The following is a 20,880-nucleotide window of genomic DNA, read 5'->3' on the forward strand; positions in this document are numbered from 1 at the left end:
TCAAAAGTGTCTGGCACTGATCTTGATACTTGTTAAAAAGTCTGATGTAAGACAACCACATCTCAACAGTGAGAGATTTAGGAGATCATCCTAATGCCTGTCTTCAGAATACATCATCAGAGAACTGATCACCAACTTCATCCCTTACTTCTTGGTATTTCCCCCAAAGTCTACCCTCTGGATTTTAGGTATGCATTTTAATATTCAATCTTTCAGCTAATCTTTGTCCTGTGATCTTGGCTTGCATCTCCTCACAACTGTTTCTACCCTTTCTGAGGTGCCAAAGATCCTTCTAGGAAAGCAGCTGTGTAGGTGTACGGTGACGTGGTAGAAGTCCAGCTGCTGTGATGCCATTAAGATGCTTCTTATCCTTGTGCCTCCTTCTTCAGAGGAAACAGGAGGCCCTCTTCTCGCATAATGACAAAAGGGAATACATTTGTTGTAAGTTTATGTGGTCAGGATGCTGGGTTTTTGGCCCAAATTCCTAGCACTTCCACGAAAGAGGCTCCTTCTGAGTTCCACTATGAAGGCCTATCCAGGTACAGTACTTGTGTTTTCCTCTGAGTGATTTTTACCTTGTGATCCTTTGTAACCTATCAATAAACAGGTTGTCAGAGCTGGAGTATCTTCTGCTTCACTTGAATGTCGATGCTGAGGGAGGTACTCACTAGCTTCGGAAGAGGAAGGCGCCCGGGCTCTGCAGCTGGAAGGCCGGCTCTCTCCCGCTGTGGACTCGCTTTTGAAGTCTCTCCATCGTTCGTGAAGGGGACGAGTGGTCCCTGTTTGTGTGAGGTTGCTTTAGATGACCGGCTGTTATCTGCAAAGGAACAGCCAGGAACGGGTCATAAAATGTCGCGAATGACTGTCAGAATTCTGGGCCTTAGCCGGGTCCACATCCTCTCCCACAGTGGCTTTTCGCCTTGGTGCACGGTCTACGGGCTGAAACTGTTCGCTTTACCTCCAAGCTCCTCACGTTGTGCAGTTTGGCCACAGAGTTGAAGCTCTTTTCATCCTCGGCAGGCAATTTGCAAGTGACCTTGTCGTTGTCAAAGCCTCGCCTAGCGCTTCAGCGCCTCCAGGAGCTCTGGCGGACTCGGCGGCCCGAGTCCCAGGAGCTGGGGCTCCAAGCGGGGACAGGGGCGCGAGGCTGGAGGGCGACGGACAACTCGGTACCCCGGCAGTCCCGCCGCATGCGCCCATCATGGCCGTTAAGGATGTTGATTCGTTACCAAACCGCCATCTAGAAAGGCAGTCACGATTTAAACTTCCATCAGAGATCAATTATTGAAGGACTGGATCACATTTTGGGTACCTACTTTGCAATCTATTTCATATTTGAGAGAGGACGAATTTTTAAAAATTTCTTTACCAAAAATTGAGATTAAGTCCTAGTAATGAATCTGCAGGTCCAATTTGTGATGGCAACTGGATGTGATTACAGAGTCGCTGAGGTGTTAAGATGTGAGGACCTGGGCTTAGACTTTGGAGTCAGAATTCTGGTCTGTCATTTGTTAGTTGTGTGGTCTCAGTGCCAATTTCTTTCTCTTTAAAGGATTGCTTAACTATGTCTATGCAAAGGGCAGATGGATCTTGGGGACAGTGGATTTTAGTCAACTTAATGAGATGGTCACTTCAGTTTAGCTGCTGTTCCAGCTTTTCATTGTTGGAGCAAATTGACCCATTCTGGGGCAGGTGGTATGCAGCTATGCAACTGGTAAATGCTGTATTATCTATTCATGTTAGTAAAGACCAATAGAAGCAGTTTGCTTCCAGCTGGCCAGACCGGAAATTCACCTTCCCTGACTTATCGCAGGGATACAGCCCTCTGTCACTATTTCCTTCACAGAGACTGATATTTCTTCATTTCCCAAGACATCATACTGGTCCACTGTGATGCTGATGGTATGCTGCTGATTTGGACATGGTAAGCAGGAAGTTGCAACCATTCTAGACACCTTGGTAAGACTCATGTATATCAGTGGGTGGAAATAAGCCCCTTAACATTTCAGAGGTCTGCCACCTTAGTGACGTTTCTAGGAGTCCAGTGTCTGGGGCATGTTGACATGTACTTTCCAATGTGAAATACAAGTTGTTGCATCTGCTCCCTTCTACTACTGATAAAGAGGCACCAAGCCTAGTGGGCCTCCTTGGAGTCTGAGACAATGTGTACCTCGTTTGAGCCTGCTACTTTGACCCATTTTCTGAATTACCCTAAAGGCTGCCAGTTTTGAGTGCCCACAGAGCAAAAGAAGGGTCTGCAACAGGTCTGAGCTGCAGGCAAGCTGCTCTGCTACTTGTGCCATATGACCCAACAGATTTGAGATGCCCAAAGTGTCTGTGACAGATAGTGATGCTCTATGGAGCCTTTGTCAGGTGAATCACAGAACACACCTTTAGGATCTTGGAGCATAGCTATGTCATCCTCTGCAAATTACTATTCTCCTTTGAGGAACAGTGTCTGGCTTGTTCAGGACTCTTAGTAGAGACTGAATGAATACTTGACAGTAGGCCATCAAGCTATATGTGATTGACTATCCATCATGAATTGGGTGTAGCCTGACCAATCAAACTATAAAGTTGGGTGTGCACAGGAGATCTCCATCATCAAGAAGTGCTGTAGATGAAACTGAGCCCATGTAGGACCTAAAGACGCAAGGAAGTCCCACAAGCAAGATTCCCATGACCCGTATTCTTTCTACATTGCCCTTTCTCTCTCAGTCCTCATCTATGGCCTCATGGGGAGTTCCATGTGACTAGCTGACTGAGGAAGAGATCATTTGGACCAGTTTATACATGGTTCTGCATGATATGTTTGGTACCTCCCCAAAGTTGACAACTGTAGCAATCTAGCCCCATTTAGGGGTGGTTCTGAAGGACAGTGGTTATGGGAATTTCCCCCAGTGGAAGAGCTTTGAACAGTGAACCTGCATGTTAATCTTTCCAAGAAGGAAAGATGTCCAGAATTAATGGATCTACATTGACTGTGGCTCCTTTAACCTGGAAGCTGAAATCGCTAAGTCACCACTTTGGGCTCCTTATTCCAGTAATGCAACAGGCATCAGAACTTGGGTCAATGATTGCCAGCTTCCTTTTTTTTTTTTTTCCTCCCCACATCTACACTCCCCTTCCAACTCAGGTCCAACCAGAGAAAGCCAAATACGTTTCTTAAACCAATCACATAAGATGTCCATCTTTAGTTAGTCCTCCTCCAGCTTCCCGGTGCCAACAGCCCCCAGTCTGGGCTCCTGGAGCCTTCCCTTTCCACCTGGGAGCTTCCCACTGCCCTGTCTGCCTGGGGTCCCCGCCAAATGCAAGTGATGGTGGCGACTCCTCTGGCCGGCTCTGAGTAAACAGCTGTGTGTTCTCACTGGAGTCGCCTGTGTTTATCTTACAGGGCATCGCGCCTCCCCAGCAGGTAGAAGAGAAGAAGAGCAGGGTTCCAGGGAGGCGCCGGGCCTGGCTGCGGTTTGGCTCCAGGTGGGCGAGCGCGGCCTCAACTTGGAACAGCGCCTCCTCTGGTCCCCGGGCGGCGGTTCTGGAGACGATGCTTCTGAAGGCGTGGAGATGGGGGTCCGTGTTTCAGTCCTCTAAGTCGGGAGGCTGCCCTCCCTGCTCGCGAGTCCTGGCTGCCCGCACAGCGGCTGGTCCTGCTTCTGCTGCACTGGCAGCTGCTCGCGTGGAGCACTGCCTGGCTCTGCATCCTCTCCTGCCCCCTCATCCTCTCCTGCCCCTGCATCCTCTCCTGTCCCCGCATCCTCTCCTGCCCCCGCATCCTCTCCTGTACCCGCACCCTCTCCTGTCCCCCGCATCCTCTCCTGCCCCCCGCACCCTCTCCTGTCCCCGTACCCTCTCCTGTCCCCCGCATCCTCTCCCGTCCCCCGCATCCTCTCCTGTCCCCCGCATCCTCTCCTGTCCCCCGCATCCTCTCCTGTCTCCGCATCCTCTCTTGTACCCGCATCGTCTCCTGTCCCCTGCATCCTCTCCTGCCCCCGCACCCTCTCCTGTCTCCGCACCCTCTCCTGTCTCTGCATCCTCTCCTGTACCCGCATCCTCTCCTGTACCCGCACCCTCTCCTGTCCCCCGCACCCTCTCCTGTCCCCCGCATCCTCTCCTGTCTCTGCATCATCTCCTCCCGCTCCACGGAGCTCGTGGTCTCCATCGTCCATCTCAAGTGTAGTGAGCGCGGCTCACTGTTTTATCACTGCCTCAGCTGCTCACCATGTGAGGGAGGAGTGTCTTCCCTCTGTCTTTGCTTTCAGGTTCATTCAGGTCCCTCTGGCAAACCTCGATTTCTTCCTGTCGATTTGGACTTGAACTTCCTGAAGAAGCTCCCAGTGGAGCCGATTGTGGCTTTTGCCCACTGGCAGAGGCTGGGGTCTCACCTCAGGGCAGAATGTCTGGGTCTGGTACCTGTCGGGCTGCCCCTGTGGGCGGAGTTCCCTTTGGACAGACCCGGGGCTCCACTCCCTACTGACCTTGCAGGTAGACGGGTGGACTCGGGGACAGGCTGGGGGCTGTGCTGGGCTTGGGCTCCTCACAGGTACTCTCCGTAGGGCGCGGCCCGGAGGCCGGCGTGGGCTGCACTTGGATTCCTGGTGCAGGCGGGGCCGGGTTACACTGTGGCCGAAGCTGAAGCCAAGGGGGCCCCGGACCCTCACGGTTAGGCTGCCTTGGCCGTTCTGCACGGAGGCCTGGCCGAGGCTGGCTCTCTCCCAACGCTGGGGATTCCTGCTCTGATTTGTGTGGGTGGAGAGGGCGCTGGGGCGTGGGCGGCAGCAGCGGTCTTCTTCCCCTGCCGGCTCGCTGGCTGTGCTGTGGCCCTCCGCCCTGTGCCCTGATTCTCCTCCACATCTGCGTTCCTCCTCGGAGTGTTCTCAGAGCAGCAGTTAGAGGTGGGAATGTGCTGCTTGCAGCTGGCGGGGGCCCTGTGCCGTTCCTGGGGGCGGGGGAAGGAGTGCTGCTGTTAGATCCGCTGAAGGCTGAGGCTTCAGGGTGGCCGGGTAACCCTCTGGCTCAGATCTCTTATAACCCAGGACCAGATACTGGAACATTACCTTGTCTTTCCAGCCTATCAGTGAGTCCTGGATCTCTGTCTCCACATGTAACCATGGATGCCATGAATTCAGTCTGCCTGGGGTCCTGGAAGTCAGCGAGTGGCTCCATGTAAAGCTTTAGTTCCTTATAGCCATGACCCACAGTAATCCACGGATCCTTCACAGTTTACTCTAAAGGGCCTCTCTTGTTGGGATCGAGAATGAGAAATTTCTCTAGCAGATATTCACATTCCATAGACAAGAATGGAATGTGATATATTCTGCTCAGAACCCGCTCCCACAGCTCCTTGAGTGTCCATCCTTCAAAAGGCAGGAATCCATCGGCCAGTGTAGACAGGATGACTTCCTGTGGTTCTTCCCTGGAAGAGTTCCGGGCAGCATGAGGGGACCACCCCAGAAGGTGTCCAGCTTGTTGTAAAAGGTGCATTTGTTGCTGAAGCCAAAGTCTGATGTTCGTGTTCACATGCAAGAGCAGGTTTTCTGCCTTTAAGTCTCTGTGGACAGTACCCTCCTGGTGGACTCTGCTTTCAGCTGCTTTGCTTTCCTACTGCCATGAGCCACGAGCTGCTCAGACACCTCTCCTCCACGAGCGTCCTCCTGACAAGGCAGAGAGTTTCCTCGGCCTCTGTCACTTCAAATACTTCACTATGTTGGGATGATCCAAACCTTCATGATTCCTGCTTTGCGGGACAGTCTCCGGAGGCTGGAGGAGTTCCGCTGAGTCTCATCAACGATCTTCACGGCTCTCGCTTTCCCAGCCAGGATATGCCGGCCAGCTTCACCATGGCCCAGTCTCCCTTGCCGACGGTCTTGAAGGTCTGGAGGAGGCCATGTGAATCTGGGTCTCTCCTCAGCAGAGACAGCTTAGAGGCCCCGCAGCACGCTGGACTCACTGCTGTGCTTGGAGTCGAGGCGTCCTAAGGTCGGCTTACATCTGGGAAGAGCTGGTGAGAAGCTTGGTCCAAATCAAAAGAAAACCAGTTCAAAGTTCACCCCATGAACTGGTCTTTATGACTGAATCAAAACACAACGCCAGGGCTTCCCTAGTGGCGCAGTGGTTGAGAGTCTGCCTGCCAATGCAGGGGACACAGGTTCGAGCCCTGGTCTGGGAAGGTCCCACATGCCACGGAGCAACTGGGCCCGTGAGCCACAACTACTGAGCCTGCGCGTCTGGAGCCTGTGCTCCGCAACAAGAGAGGCCGCGATAGTGAGAGGCCCGTGCACTGCGATGAGGAGTGGCCCCCGCTTGCCGCAACTAGAGAAAGTCCTCGCACAGAAACGAAGACCCAACACAGCCAAAAATAAAATAAATAAATAAATAATTTTTGAAAAAAAACACAATGCCAGACAAAAATGAAAATAAACTAAACAAATAAGAAAAACTGAAAACGGAGTGAGTAAAACAAATAAAAAAGAAAAAAAGAGAATAAAAAGTAAAAATGAGAAAAAGAAAAAAGTGAGAAAAAGAAAGTAACAAATGAAATAGACAAAAATGCCAAAGAGGAAACAGGGTACCTTTGGTCAAAGTCTCTCAGGTGACTGAAAAGCAGCTTCCTGAGCCAGAAGGACTGACACTTTAGGCCTAGCCAGGGACTTGGATAAGTGCTAGGAACTCCAAAGCAATAGTTTCATATGACGTCATGGGAAGAAATGAATCTACCAACAAGGCTGGGGATAATCCATTGTGATTTTCTCACTTTTTGATCTCAAAACCCCCTTACTCTTTTAAAAAAATATTAAGGACCTCAGAGAGCTTTATGTATGGGTTATAGCAAGTGACATTACCTTATTAGAAATTGAAACCTGTAGTATGCTTCTAGTATGCTAGAAAAGTGGCCTATTCTAGTTTGGAAAGGTGTGATCGTTTCTGGCTTTTGAAAACCTCATAATGTCTACACTTAAAATATTCAAGATCTTTTAAAATCTGAATAATTCGGCTCAAAATAATGTCACAACTTAATTGGCATTATGATACTGTCTGAAATGTTCTGTTGCATAAGACACAGTAAAGAACATTATTAATAACTCTAAAGCTGAAGGGAAGCTAGCAGGCATCATAGTTTGATTTCTTATTCACAGTTCTGCCCAGTTTCTTTGGAGTACATTTCTCTCTTTCCACACTTTTTCTCTCTTTCTCTCTTTCCTCAGGGCTCTGTACTAACTCCTACTTCTGCCTGGAACATTCTCAGAGATCCATATGGTTTCCTCCCCAACCTCATTCAAGTCTTTGCTCCAGTGTCATCTTCTCAGTGCGACCTTCCCTGATTTACCTATTTGGTCTTACAAAACCCCTTGCATGTCTTATCTGCCACCCCTATTCCAAACTATGTATTATGGAAATTTTTTAAACATACAAAAAATTTTTAAATTATCTTCCTCATGTATCTATCATCCAGTATCAATAATTTGCAACATTTTTGCAATCTTAGTTTATACATAAGCACTTCAGTCTGCATCTTTAAATAAATGTATTTTAGAAACACTGCCACCATGCCATTATCAAATCTAAGAAACTAACATTATCATATACCAGTATATATTCAAATCTCCCTGTTATCTCAAAGATGTCTTGTTACAGTTGATATGTTTGACAAGGTACATACATTGCTTTATAATTTTTCCATAGCTATATCACCACTTAAAATATTACATATTTTACATATCTGCTTCCTGTCTGTATCTCCCATTAGAATTTCAACTTTGAGCAAACAGAGATTTTTGTTTTGTCCTTTGTTCTAGGTATCTTCAGCACCTAGAATGGCTTTCACATGCAGTAGGCGTTCAATAAATGTTTCTGGAATGAATGAATGAATGGAATTAGCAACAAGGATGTGACAATCAAGGGGCATGCTGTCTAAACCTGGTCAGATCTGTTAGTTTCTATCTCTAAAACTTTAAGCAACTTTTCTGAGCCTCGGTTTTCCCATTTGTAAAGTGGGACTAATAACACCCACTTTGCAGAACTGATTGCAGGGCTGCAGTCTTGTTGTGAGAAACAGAGAAAATATGCGTACAGTGCCTGGCATGTAGTACATCCTCAGTGAGGCTACTATTTGTATTTTTCATTAAGTTGCAGATCTTGAGATGAGATCATCCTGGATTAGGATTAGCCCTAAATCCTATGACAGTGTCCTTATGACAGAAAAGGAGAAGACACAGGAACACACAGGGAAGAAGACCATGTGAAGACAGAAGCAGAGACTAGAGTAATGCAGCCACAAACCAAGTAACACAGGACCCATCAGAAGCTAGAAGAGGCAAGAATGCATTCTCCCCTACAGCCTTCAGAGGGAGTGTGGCCCTGCCAACACGCTGATTTTGGATTTCTAGCCTCCAGAACAGTGGAGAACAAATTTCTGTAGTTTGGGGATTTCTGTCTTACACCAAGTTTGGGATAATCTGTTATAGCTGCCACAGGAATCTAAACACCTTCCTCCACTCTGACCCAGCACAGAGTACTATGCTTGGCCTCAACCAATCCAATGGTTTGGAGCATGGTCACAGTATCTTCAATGGATTTGAAGTTCAGCCCAAACTGGTTCTCAGTCTTCATTTATCTCTCTCTCTCTCTCTGTCACTATTCTCAATATATCTCCCCCAACTCCCACCCCACTCTCCTACTTTTACGGTGGAGTCAGAGGCACCAAAAGATCTAATGATTTCTTTCTGGCTTTTTCAGAGAGTTGTGACAATGGGACAAATATCAATTGGAGGGTCTCTACTTATGTGATCTGATGCTGTACAAATACATTTCCCATCATCCTATGAAAGGTCAGGAGGGTGGGACAAATAGAAATATCAAGAGTGATTGGAGAGGACCTGCGCAGAACGGGAGAGGCAGCATGTGGAAAGGAAGGCCTCTGGAGTATGGAGTTCCGGAGTTTTGAGGATAATTTAACAAAGGCGTTAGGAAAGGGCAGACAGCAGAAGCAAGAAGAACTACAATTGTGCAGCCTGTGGGAAAAAAACCACATTCACAGAAAGACAGACAAGATGAAAAGGCAGAGGGCTATCTACCAGATGAAGAAACAAGATAAAACCCCAGAAAAACAACTAAATGAAGTGGAGATAGACAACCCTCCAGAAAAAGAATTCAGAATAATGATAGTGAAGATGATCAGGGACCTTGGAAAAAGAATGGAGGCAAAGATCAAAAAGATGCAAGAAATGTTTAACAAAGACCTAGAAGAATTAAAGAACAAACAAACAGAGATGAACAGTACAATAATTGAAATGAAAACTACACTAGAAGGAATCAACAGCAGAATAACTGAGGCAGAAGAACGGATAAGTGAGCTGGAAGACAGAATGGTGGAATTCACTGCCATGGAACAGAATAAAGAAAAAAGAATGAAAAGAAATGAGGACAGCCTAAGAAACCTCTGGGACAACATTAAATGCAACAACATTTACATTATAGGGGTCCCAGAAGGAGAAGAGAGAGAAAAAGGACCAGAGAAAATATTTGAAGAGATTATAGTTGAAAACTTCCCTAACATAGGAAAGGAAATAGCCACCCAAGTCCAGGAAGCGCAGCGAGTCCCATACAGGATAAACCCAAGGAGAAACACGCGCAGACACATAGTAATCACGTTGGCAACAATTAAAGACAGAAAAATTATTGAAAGCAGCAAGGGAAAAATGACAAATAACATACAGGAAACCCCCATAAGGTTAACAGCTGATTTCTCAGCAGAAACTCTACAAGCCAGAAGGGAGTGGCATGACATAGTTAAAGTGATGAAAGGGAAGAACCTACAAGCAAGATTACTCTACCTGGCAAGGATCTCATTCAGATTCGATGGAGAAATCAAAAGCTTTACAGACAAGCAAAAGCTAAAAGAATTCAGCGCCACCAAACCAGCTCTACAATAAATGCTAAAGGAACTTCTCTAAGTGGGAAACACAAGAGAAGAAAAGGACCTGCAAAAACAAACCCAAAACAATTAAGAAAACGGTAATAGGATCATACATATCTATAATTACCTTAAATGTGAATGGATTAAATGCTCCAACCAAAAGACACAGGCTCACTGAATGCATACAAAAACAAGACCCATATATATGCTGACTACAAGAGACCCACTTCAGACCTAGGGACACATACAGACTGAAAGTGAGGGGATGGAAAAAGATATTCCATGCAACTGGAAATCAAAAGAAAGCTGGAGCAGCAATACTCATATCAGATAAAATAGACTTTAAAATAAAGAATGTTACAAGAGACAGGAAGGACACTACATAATGATCAAGGAATCCATCCAAGAAGAAGATATAACAACTGTAAATATATATGCACCCAACATAGGAGCAGCTCAATACATAAGGCAACTGCTAACAGCTATAAAAGAGGAAATCGACAGTAACACAATAATAGTGGGGGACTTTAACACCTCACTTACACCAATGGACAGATCATCCAGAGAGAAAATTAATAAGGAAACACAAGCTTTAAATGACACAATAGACCAGATAGATTTAATTGATATTTATAGGACATTCCATCCCAAAACAGCAGATTACACTTTCTTCTCAAGTGCACACGGAATATTCTCCAGGATAGATCACATCTTGGGTCACAAATCAAGCCTCAGTAAATTTAAGAAAATTGAAATCATATCAAGCATCTTTTCTGACCACAACGCTATGAGATTAGAAATCAATTACAGGGAAAAAATGTAAAAAACACAAGCACATGGAGGCTAAACAATATGTTACTAAATAACCAAGAGATCACTGAAGAAATCAAAGAGGAAATCAAAAAATACCTAGAGACAAAGGACAATGAAAACACGACGATCCAAAACCTATGGGATGCAGCAAAAGCAGTTCTAAGAGGGAAGTTTACAGCAATACAATCCTACCTCAAGAAACAACAAACATCTCAAATAAACAATCTAACCTTACACCTAAAGGAAAAGGAGAAAAGAACAAACAAAACCCAAAGTTAGTAGAAGGAAAGAAATCATAAAGATCAGAGCAGAAATAAATGAAATAGAAACAACGGAAACAATAGCAAAGATCAATAAAAGTAAAAGCTGGTTCTTTGAGAAGATAAACAAAATTGATAAACCATTAGCCAGACTCATCAAGAAAAAGAGGGAGAGGACTCAAATCAATAAAATTAGAAATGAAAAAGGAGAAGTTACAGTGGACACAGCAGAAATAAAAAGCATCCTAAGAGACTACTACAAGCAAATCTATGCCAATAAAATGGACAACCTGGAAGAAATGGACAAATTCTTAGAAAGGTATGACCTTCCAAGACTGAACCAGGAAGAAATAGAAGATATGAACAGACCAATCACAAGTAATGGAATTGAAACTGTGATTAAAAATCTTCCAACAGACAAAAGTCCAGGACCAGCTGATTTCACAGGTGAATTCTATCAAACATTTAGAGAAGAGCTAACACCCATCCTTCTCAAACTCTTCCAAAAAATTGCAAAGGAAGGACTCCCAAACTCATTCTATGAGGCCCCCATCATCCTTATACCAAAACCAGACAAAGATACTACAAAAAAAGAAAATTACAGACCAATATCACTGATGAATACAGATACAAAAATCCTCAACAAAATACGAGGAAACAGAATCCAACAACACATTAAAAGGATCATACACCACGATCAAGTGGGATTTATCCCAGGGATGCAAGGATTCTTCAATCAATGTGATACACCATATTAACAAATTGAAGAAGAAAAACCATATCCTCATCTCAATAGATGCAGAGAAAGCTTTTGACAAAATTCAACACCCATTTATGATAAAAACTTTCCAGAAAGTGGGCATAAAGGGAACCTACCTCAACATAATAAAGACCATATATGACAAACCCACAGCAAACATCATTCTCAATGGTGAAAAACTGAAAGCATTCCTAAGATCAGGAACAAGACAAGGATGTCCACTCTCACCACTATTATTCAACATAGTTTTGGAACTCCTAGCCACGGCAATCAGAGAAGAAAAAGAAATAAAAGGAATACAAATTGGAAAAGAAGAAGTAAAACTGTCACTGTTTGCAGATGACATGATACTATACATAGAGAATCCTAAAAATGCCACCAGAAAACTACTAGAGCTAATCAATGAATTTGGTACAGTTGCAGGATACAAAATTAATGCACAGAAATCTCTTGCATTCCTAAACACTAATGATGAAAAATCTGAAAGAGAAATTAAGGAAACACTCCCATTTACCACTGCAACAAAAAGAATAAAATACCTAGGAATAAACCTACCTAGGGAGACAAAAGACCTGTATGCAGAAAACTATAAGACACTGATGAAAGAAATCAGAGATGACACAAACAGATGGAGAGATATACCATGTTCTTGAATTGGAAGAATCAATATTGTGAAAATGACTATACTACCCAAAGCAATCTACAGATTCAATGCAATCCCTATCAAATTACCAATGCCTTTTTTTACGGAACTAGAACAAAAAAATCTTCAAATTTGTTTGGAGACACAAAAGACCCTGAATAGCCAAAGCAGTCTTGAGGGAAAAAAACGGAGCTGGAGGAATCAGACTCCCTGACTTCAGACTATACTACAAAGCTACAGTAATCAAGACAATATGGTACTGGCACAAAAACAGAAATATAGGTCAATGGAACAGGATAGAAAGCCCAGAGATAAACCCATGCACCTATGGTCAACTGATCTATGACAAAGGAGGCAAGGATATACAATGGAGAAAAGACAGTTTCTTCAATAAGTGGTGCTGGGAAAACTGGACAGCTACATGTAAAAGAATGAAATTAGAACACTCCCTAACACCATACACAAGAATAAACTCAAAATGGATTAAAAACCTAAATGTAAGACTGGACACTATAAAACTCTTAGAGGAAAACATAGGAAGAACACTCTTTGACATAAAACACAGCAAGATCTTTTTTGATCCACCTCTAGAGTAATGGAAATAAAAACAAAAATAAACAAATGGGACCTAACGAAACTTAAAAGTTTTTGCACAGCAAAGGAAACTACAAATAAGACGAAAAGACAACCCTCAGAATGGAAGAAAATATTTGGAAACGAATCAATGGACAAAGGATTTATTTCCAAAATATATAAACAGCTCATGCAGCTCAATATCAAAAAAACAAACAACGCAATCCAAAATTGGGCAGAAGACCTAAATAGACTTTTCTCCAAAGAAGATATACAGATGGCCACGAAGCACATGAAAAGATGCTCAACATCACTAATTATTAGAGAAATGCAAATCAAAACTACAATGAGGTATCACCTCACACCAGTTAGAATGGGCATCATCAGAAAATCTACAAACAAAAAATGCTGGAGAGGGTGTGGAGAAAAGGGAACCCTCTTGCACTGTTGGTGGGAATGTCAATTGATACAGCCACTATGGAGAACAGTATGGAGGTTCCTTAAAAAACTAAAAATAGAATTACCATGTGACCCAGCAATCCCACTACTGGGCACATACCCAGAGAAAACCATAATTCAAAAAGACACATGCACCCCATGTTCATTGCAGCACTATTTACAATAGCCAGGTCATGGAAGCAACCTAAATGCCCATCGACAGACAAATGGATAAAGAAGATGTGGTACATATATACAATGGAATATTACTCAGCCATAAAAAGGAACGAAATTGGGTCATCTGTAGAGACGTGGATGGATCTAGAGACTGTCATACAGAGTGAAGTAAGTCAGAAAGAGAAATAGAAATATCGTACATTAATGCATATATGTGGAACCTAGGAATACGGTACAGATGAACCGGTGTGCAGGGCAGAAATTGAGACACAGATGGCAAAGAACAAACTTATGGACACCAAGGGGGGAAAGCAGCGGGGGTGGGTGGGTGGGTGGGTGGTGGTGTGATGAATTGGGAGATTGGGATTGACATATATACACTAATATGTATAAAATAGATAACTAATAAGAACCTGCTGTATAAAAACATAAAATAAAAATTTTTTTAAACAGTGATTAAAGATAGAAATATTTCAAATAGGAGACAAATCAGTGTGTGTACATGTGTATGCGCTTGTGTGTGTGTGTGTGTGGGCTGATGTGTATGATTGATTAGTGTGCGTGTGTCCAGGCAAGGGAAGCAGGATCGTGGCTTAAAAACTTAAGTGGTACTAAGCTGAGTGTGACTCCACCATGCCACTGGGGGCATTCAGGGGTTAATTGTTACTGGTGTGTCGCTGTATGGGGTGGTGCCCTTCTGGGGACCATTTGCAGAAATGACTAGGAGTGTTTTGGGATAGATTTTAAGGTAAAGGAAGAGAAAATGGGAACATAGATTTGGTGTGAGGAACATGACTCAGTGTGAAAGGGAGGGGAGGTTTGGGGAGTATTTTTCATTCTAGATCTGCCTTCCTTTCCTGCCCGGCCTAGGCACTTGTGTAGGTAAAAGTACATTAAAGCTCTTCTGTCATTACAGTTTCCGTATGTGGTAACCCAGCTACATGCAGGGAGTCAAGGCAAACCTTTCTGCCAGCTCACTGGGGAACAGGTGGCCTGGCCAAGGACACCAGGCTCAGCTTGGGCTTTGGAGAGAGCAGTGGCAGGAGTGTCACCATGGCACGTGGAGCAGGGAGGAGAAACCCAATGGAGATAACATGGAGCTCCCAGACATATTTGGGAGTGGGGGGTTGGACTAGGGCAGGGCTGGATTCTGCTCTTGTGGGTGGAAATGGAGCCAGAGAAACAGGGTTTTACTTCTCTCTTCTGTTTCCCTCATGGAGATGCCGGTTTTGACTCCAGGCTGGAATGACCTGGGAAACACTGGTGACAGTAGGGGTATGAAACCAGTTACATTTATTGAAAGCCTATCATTGCTGGAACTCATTGAAAACAAGCCTATTTTACAAAGCCAATGAAAAGAACTTGTAAGACTTGTTATAATTTAGTGAAATTGATCAATAAAAAGAATTTACTTTGCATAGATGTGGATAACAAACGAATGACAAAATCTCCAGCATTAGAACCTATTAAGGCTATCATATCCTATTTGCATCATAAACCTGTGGTCGTATGGCTCTCCTCTCTCCCCTCAGTCTCTCTCAGCCATCTCAGGCCTGTCAGTCAGGAGGTGTCCAGTATCTGGGAGCGTCTCAGCATCTCCACTCAGGCCTCCACTCACCCAGCAGCTTCTCCCGGAAGAGCAGCTAGGAATCCTGGGGATCAGGGACTCCCACTGGGTCACCTTTAATTGTGGGGAAGTGTTCTGCTTTTCAATCAAGTAGTGTGGTTACCATGGGCAAGGCGCTGTGTTAGGCAGAGTGGGGAAATCTGCAGGGCTCCACACACCGCCTTCACCCTTAGGAGTGTTTGGGGAGAGTGAACACACACTGAAATTAGAAAGGGAAGAGAGAAGAAAGCAACAGAAGGACAGTGTCATGTAGCGTTCATGTCCTGATGTTGTCTCATTTGTTTACTTTTGCTTTTAGTGCTTGTGCCTCTGGTGTCATATCCAAAAAAATCATTGTCAAGACGGATGTCAAGGAGCTTTTTCTGCAAGGACAATTTTAACGGACCCTGGAGGGGTGGAGGGCGCTGTCAGGATTCCCCACTAGGGGGCGGGCTTGGCCGACTCACCGGCCCCTTGTGAGCTGGGCGGTGGTGGCCTGTCCATCTTCTTTCCCCACAAAGGTTTCCACAGCCCCTTCAGAAGTGAGTGCTTGAAAAACACCACCACTTTTCTTTTGTAGTTCTTGAAAAGGACTACTCAGAAAATTAAGAAAATACAGAAAACCACAAAGAAAATTTATCCACAGTCTTAGAACACTGGGATTCCACTAGCATTTTAGTGTGGAATGAGTTGACTTTTCCTTTTTAAAGTAGCAACTGGCATCTCAATTCCTTTTGTGTGTGGGGGTTCTGTTTTCTTTTTTCATGTTTTTTTTCTTTTTCTTTTTTTGAGAAAAATAAACTGCTACATTTTCTGGGTTCGGAGTGGGAGGACATCTTGTCCCTGGATACAGGAAGGAGAGAGATGGGGTGTGGGGACCGGGTGTGCTCTGACAAAAGGGATTCAGAGCTGGGAGGAAGCTGGGTGACCTGGCTTTTTTTTGGCAACAAATGCAAAATCGTTTGTTGCATTGTGTGAATGGGTATTTTGGCGGTGCTGTGCGGAGGTGTTAATTTCACATCTAGGTCAAAACAAGCAGCATAAACATGGAGTCTGGGAAGAGGGAACTCAGGAGGCCATGAGCACAGAAACCCACGTGAAGCTGCAGAAATCTGGAGCTTTGGACTTTGGGCATTTGGACTTCTACAGTCTGTGGTGGATTGACAGGGGTGAGTCAGCTATACCCGGAAATTTGGGGAAAGGAAAACATCTGGCTGGGTTATTGTGTCATGCTAGAAATATACCACTGGAATCATGCTGTTATTATATATATATATATGTATCAATACACCACTACTCCTTGGAGTGACCACGAGAGACGTCAGGTACCAATTCATGGGAGCTGATACTCAAGAAGAAACTTTCTACTCATCTTGGCTTAACCATAATACCCATTCTAGAGAGGACAATCCTCTTATAATGCCTTTGATGGATGATTCAAGGCTTCCCACATTTGCCTCCAACTTTTCTCTCTAGCTCTAAACAATGACATGCCATCAAATGGAATGCTCTCTGGTGCCCAATAAAGCCTTCACTGTTCTTGAATTACTTTGTAAGTCTTTGGAAGTCTCCAGCAGTGCTCCCATCTCAATAACGTTCCAGCATCCTTCAGCGAGCATCCAAGAGCTGCTTCTGCAGCAAAGTCTTCTAACCATTTATGCCTCAGAGAATTTTATGTGATCACTTCTTCATTTAAATCTTCACAGCACTCTGCACCTTCTAGTAAACCCTAGCAAGTGTTTTGCCACCAAGACTTCTTCCATGGTTAATGCTTTTTGTTTCCTGTTTAAGAAACCATGTCTGCCCCAATTTACCCAAGTATCAATCAAATCGCATTTTTGACAGCCAGGAAAGAAGTCTGCTAGGAAAAATACTGTAAAGTGGGGAGCAGCGAGGAGCCTGCTAAGGAGAGGATCAGGCCACAATTGTCAGGACTTTATTGATCACTTAGTCAAAGGATTTAGCCAATGTATAGACGGAGATGGTATGTTTGGGATGTTCAATGAGATATTCCTGTAGGTCATTTGTTGTAATTACAGAAATTTGGGAGTTCCCTGGTGGCCTAGTGGTTAGGATGCGGCGCTTTCACTGCAGAGGCCCAGGTTTGATCCCTGGTCAGGGAACCATCCTGTATGTCGTGCAGCGCAGCCGAAAAATACCAAAAAAAATAATAATAATAAATAAAAAATTTAAAAACTAACAGAAATTTGAAGTAAAAGGAGGTAGAGTGAATAACACTATGTGCCATTTCCTCAAGATGCTCTGTGAATATGAAGAATGTGGGCCATAGAGCAAGGACTAACAGCCTACAGCTCATGGACGATAGTATAGTCTGCCAGTTGCTTTTGTAAATATGTCTTACTGGAACATGTATTGTCTATGACTGCTTTTGCACTGTAACAGCAGAGTTAAGGAGTTGAGACAGAGACTCTGTTGCCCACAATGCTGAAAATAGTTACTATCTGGCCCTTTAAAAAAGTTAGCAATCTCTGCTAGAGAACATTATTATAGCTGTGATTCCCACTCCTGGGATCCTTGAGACTCACCAGATGGTAGGAACTGCTGATGGTGTGCCAGGGACCCCTGGACAAAAGTACAGACACCCTCTGGGGCATTTTTTGGTTATTTGAAATGTTTCAATGCTTCCTATGAGACATAATTTAATTAAATAATAACAAGAATCTAAAATAGAGCAAAGGATTGCCTCTGGTCTTGCATTCTGCTGTAAGAATAGTTGCACACTTGTTGCTTTGAATTGTCTTCGTTAGAGATGAGAGAATGGAAACCCAAATGAAAATGAGAAACATATATGGACGTCGTCATTGTCAGTCATTTGGGGATAATTAGAGAAGGAGACAGATGACCTTGAGGGAAAGGACCATATCCATGGACATAGGATATGTCCACGGTGCCTGATTCCAGGCAGCCTTTGGTGTGGGTCCTCTTAAAAGGGGGGGTGCTCAAGTCTCTGCTCTGCTCAGTCCCCAAAAGCAGCCCACAAGTTAAAAAGAGAGACCTCTGTGTTGCACAGCTAACCAGGGCAGATCATGTCTTCACAGTATTTTAATTAGAAAATAAAGGGATTTTTTAAAAAAAAAACATTTTTGACTGATGTCTGTCCCTTAGCATCCTGGATCTTGTATTCATTGGCTCAAACAACAATACTGTTTATGCTACTGAAATCTGGCAAGATGAAGAAAATTTCCCCTGATCCTTGGACCATGACAAGAGACTATGGGTAAGGATGGGGACTGGGGCTCCCAGCAAGAACTGTCATTTCTTTGTCTGATGGAAGGGAGGTGACTTCCCTGAGGATCGACTTTCTTGGAGTTTTCTTCCTCTCAGAACCCACATAGATGCAGAATGGTTTCATTTGTTGGTGCTGCTGCTATTATTAGCAGAGGCTTCTGGTGCTATGACTTCTGTCATCATCCCAGAAATCAAGAATGCATTGCTCAACAATGACGTTTCTTTTCCTGTACACACACACACACACACACACACACACATTTGGTTGACTGAAATGGCAATGTATTTGCTGTGTGATACTGTGTAAGAAACTAGCTCTTTCAGTTCCTCACCTGAAAATGGGGTTATTGACCACCTACCTCCTGGGGCTGTTGTGAGTATCAAATAAGATGATCCCTGTGAATGGCCTCACTTGATTAATGTAGCTTGTTGTTGCCCATAATGAAAACAGTACTAACAAATAACATTTTCAGATGCTTTCTATGTGCCAGGCAATGTTACAGGCACTTTATATGTATCTCATTTAATCCCCACAAAAGATATAAGAAATCTAAGCTCAGAAAGGCTAAACAACTTGCACAAGGTCACAAAAAGAATGTGCTAATTTCATCTGCCAATTAGTTCTCAGGTCCTGAGTCTTGGTTTTTAAGGTTTTCTTTCTTTTTCTGTGTAACTCAGGTTCCTAGCAGGAAACTGATGTTGAACTCAAGCTGAGTAATTAAAGAAAGTTGAATAAGGAAGTGGTTTGGGTTCAGAGATAAGAAGAGGTGATGTAATACCCTGGGGCTAATAACACACTAGGTCCCCAAGCCGCAGGAGAAAGGAGAAGTTATAGGAACCTAAAAAAAGAATTGTAAACAGAAGGCCAACTGACAGCACCTGTGGGCTTCAGGAGAGGAAAGTTCTGCAGGGTGGAAGCCCCAGAAGTGAATACTCGAGGATACCACTCCCTCCCTCTGAGCTTTTGTGTTTCCCTTTGGCCAAACCCACTGGGAAGCCAGAGACCATGGAGCTCCCTCTCTGACGGTGACAGTCTGGTGGAGAAGGATGCAGAGTGGATCTGAAGGGGCAAGTGGAAACTATCGAGTCCTGATTCCATGGAGTCATAATGTCTACATTTCTTGGTTTACAGAAATGCACGCTCAAAAGCAAAAACTCAGAGGTAGAGGAGAAGGAAACACAGAGAAATAAATAAAGATAAAAAGTATTGCTAACATTTTGGTGTATACCTTCCCTAAGAAGCAAACTTAGAGAACCACCCTCACGTGTCACTACCAAATCTTCTACCTGCCTAAATCTATGCCTTCAGCCTGCCTTCCCTTCCATAGTTTGGATGAATTATCCCTAGTGGTTAAAAAAAGAAGGTCGAGCATCATAATTTTGTTCTAGCTCACATCCCATTTCACCTCCTTAAAGACTTCTCTCCAGCAATTATCAGCTCTTTGGTATCACAGTTTTTCCATCCCTACTGTGTCACTCTCATCAGCACATAAACATTCATTAATACCACCCACTTTCAAAAATAATCTCCCCTCAGCCATCTCCAGCTATAGCCACCCAAGTTCCTGCTTTTACAGTGAAACTTCTCAGAAGAATTGTCTCCTCACTTCTTGTTTTCGCCTCAACTCATCCCAAAGGAGCATTTACTTCATCACTTTTGACTCCCATCTTTACACACTAAGCTGCCAATGATCAGCGTGCTGCCAAATCCAGTGGTTACCTTTCTGTCTTCGTTCTAGTTCTTTTTTTTTTTTTTTTTAATTATTAGCACCTTTAATTATTATTTATTTATTTATTTGGCTGTGTTGGGTCTTCGTTTCTGTGCGAGGGCTTCCTCTAGTTGCGGCAAGCGGGGGCCACTCCTCATCGCGGTGCGCGGGCCTCTCACCGTCGCGGCCTCTCTTGTTGCGGAGCACAGGCTCCAGACGCGCAGGCTCAGCAGTTGCGGCTCACGGGCCCAGTTGCTCCGCGGCCTGTGGGATCTTCCCAGATCAGGGCTCGAACCCGTGTCCCCCGCATTGGCAGGCAGATTCTCAACCACTGCGCCACCAGGGAAGCCCCCGTTCTAGTTTTTTCTCAAGAATTAACTGTGGACCCCTATACCGAGGGCCCTGGACAAAGATCTCCAGAACTAACCAAGCCCCATAGCAACTGTTGCCATGGGCTCTGACCTAAACCGGCCGGCTCCCCGACTCCATATTAGGTAAAATGTTCACCATATAGCATCCTGACCAATCACCTAAGGCCGTCCTTCCAGCAGGGAATTTTCTTTTTCTTGAGGCTATAAAAATTGGCTGCTAGCCTGCGAAAGGGGTCGGCTCTCCTTGGTCTGTCAGGAAGCCGGCCCGCTGTATTTTCAGCACCCCGCACTAAATCTGCTCTTTGTTTCTCAGTAAACTCACTGTTCTGAAATACTCTGTGTCTGGAAATTCTTTCCCAGCCCGCGTT

General features: G+C 44.4%; 1 protein-coding gene and 1 pseudogene across 1 annotated transcript in view; both read right to left on the bottom strand.

Annotated features, from left to right (window-relative positions):
- Window positions 1-20,880, bottom strand: part of LIPA (lipase A, lysosomal acid type) — a 104,787-nt gene that overhangs the window by 39,724 nt on the left and 44,183 nt on the right. The window lies entirely within an intron of this gene.
- The window catches only part of LOC137767179 (serine/threonine-protein kinase MARK2-like), a 31,147-nt pseudogene continuing 15,153 nt past the window's right edge, over window positions 4,887-20,880 (bottom strand).

The sequence above is a fragment of the Eschrichtius robustus genome, chromosome 7, assembly GCF_028021215.1.
Source record: "Eschrichtius robustus isolate mEscRob2 chromosome 7, mEscRob2.pri, whole genome shotgun sequence".
Classification (NCBI taxonomy): domain Eukaryota; kingdom Metazoa; phylum Chordata; class Mammalia; order Artiodactyla; family Eschrichtiidae; genus Eschrichtius; species Eschrichtius robustus.